Below are 2,522 nucleotides of genomic sequence, written 5' to 3'. Positions count from 1 at the left end.
AGGCTTGAGCCAATGCACCAACTTGAAATGCTTAATATTTTAATCTATTTTCTCCTTCATTTCTTCCACCTTTTTGAATATTTTAATCATATAAAATCCCTGTCACCTTATTCCAATATTTGGATCAACTTTGAACCTGTTTATATCATGTGTATTTCTCTTTGTTTTGATACTATGATCTTCAAAGTGGGACAGATTGTTTTAATTAAATGAATAATTGTAGAATATGGAGGCCGTTTTGTAGCTGCCAGTTCTCATAAAACAGCTGTAAAGTCCATCCTGCTTTTCAGAGACTTTCTATTTATGTTTTTAATCTCTTAACCTGTGCAGCCACAGATATCCTGAAGGCACTACTGAATGCTAGACCCCATATTCTCTCAACACCAACCAAAATATGCTGGTTTTTCTGTAGTCTGGCAATGGTCCTCCATGATTATAAAGCTGGAATTTTTAGATTTCTGCTTGCAGATGGTCAACAAATGCCTACAGCATAAACATGGCTACAGAAATCAACTCTCCTTTCATGTTCTTCACTTGCACTGTTTTAGTCTCTCTAGTCTTGTTACTCCAATAGCTATATGATACCTTCAAAAAATTTATCTTCCTATTTGTTTTCAAAGTGACATAAACTACTCTATCTCATCCAGAAGCAGAGCTAAAGCTTTTTATTTTAAAAAGATAGATTTTTGTTGTGAAGAAAATATTTCAAGAATCAAAAATTAAGGCTCTGAAGATAGAGCACGGAATATATACTATTAAAATTCAAAGGAAAAATAACAGAATCAGATTACCAGAGAGTCAAAGAATCCAGTTGAAAAGTCAGAGCTACTCTATATAAATTATGCAATTAGGCACAATATGTATGCCTATATATAAATATTATCTACACATATACATGCATGTTAAATTTGTGATTATCTTTCTTTAAGAGTTGAAAAGGTAACGAATATAATTCTGTTTTACTACATGCCAGATATATTTTTCAGTCATATGAAGAAGATACATTATTAAAGTGGAAATCTGTTTTGGGTTTGTTTATTTTTACTATCTTTCACTGTTTCTTAATTTTTCTGTAAAACAATATTTTAAATTACATTTAGAAAAACACCCTTCTCCTACTCAAAATCTAACTTAGAGGAAAACCTAGATATCCTAAAGTGGTCAGTCAGTATACTGCATTTCATTACCAAAAGCAATTATATTAGAGATAAGTGAATAAGCACATGACCTCTAACAATCCAAACTGAGTTAACAATAACCAGTTCCAGAATGTCTGCTTTTATTTTTGATAAATAACTTTTTTTTCTTTCTAGATTCAACTGAGAAGTAACACAGTAGAAGCTTCTGCCTCCATATAACCTGAAAATTAAGCACATACAGAGAAGAGCAACTAAAACCCAGAACAAGAACAGAGCTTACTGGGTCTTATGCAAGAGTTTCCTGAAATTAAAAGAGAAATGAGCTACAGTTACACACAAAAGGAATGAATCTCAAAATCATCATGCTAAAAGAAGCCAGACACAAAAAAGGGCATATTATATGATTTCATTAATGTATTATTCTAGAAGATGTAAATGAATTTATAGTGACAAAAATGCAGATCGGTGGTGCCTAGGGCTGGGGGTGTTGGCAGGAATAGACTGAAAACAGCACAATTTTTTGACAAGGTGATAGAAATTCTCTGTATCTTCATTATGGTGGATATATATCTGCCAAAAAGCACTGAATGATACACTTTATTATTTTTTAAGCATATTTTTTATTATAAAATTGTGGGGAACAGTTAAGGGTTAGGTATACAAATGTGCATCGTTCAATGACCCTTGTTAATAAGGGGAACCTCCCCATCCCCAGACAGATATTAACTACCGTTAGTCCCAAAACCTTTACCCTCCCTAACCCCCCATAGTTCCCGACCACTGTCAGTCCTTTTCTTATAGAATTATGATAGATGTTCAAGGTCTACTATATGAGTGAGAACATGTGATACTCAGAACTTTGTTTCTGTGAGAGAACACTCAGTATTACAGACTCTAGTTCCATCCAGGTTGCTGTGAAATTCATGATTTTGTTCTTTTTAATGGTGGCATAGTATTCCATTGTGTATATGTACCACATTTGTTTAATCCAGTCCTCTTTTGATGGGCAGCATGGTTGGTTCCAGGTTCTTGCTATTGTGAACAATGCTGTGATAAACAGTCGTGTGCAGGTATCTCTTTGATAGAGTGATTTGAGTTCTTCAGGGTATATTCCCAGTAGGGAGATTGCAGGGTCATATGGGAGGTCGATATTTAGAACTTTTAGGAATCGCGATACTGCTTTTCACAGAGGTTGCACAAGTTTACACTCCCACCAACGTATAGTAGTGTGCCCTTTTTTCCACATCCTCTCCAGCATCTGTTGTTTTTTGAGTTACTGATGATGGCCACTCTGATTGGAGTTAGGTGGTATCTCAGTGTAGTTTTGATTTGCATCTCCCTGATGATTAGTGACGTTGAACATTTCTTCATGTGTCTATTGGC

This window comes from Carlito syrichta, unplaced genomic scaffold (genome assembly GCF_000164805.1).
Source record: "Carlito syrichta isolate Samal-C Ts95f unplaced genomic scaffold, Tarsius_syrichta-2.0.1 Scaffold295487, whole genome shotgun sequence".
Taxonomy (NCBI): domain Eukaryota; kingdom Metazoa; phylum Chordata; class Mammalia; order Primates; family Tarsiidae; genus Carlito; species Carlito syrichta.
Note: the sequence above shows the minus strand (reverse complement) of the source record.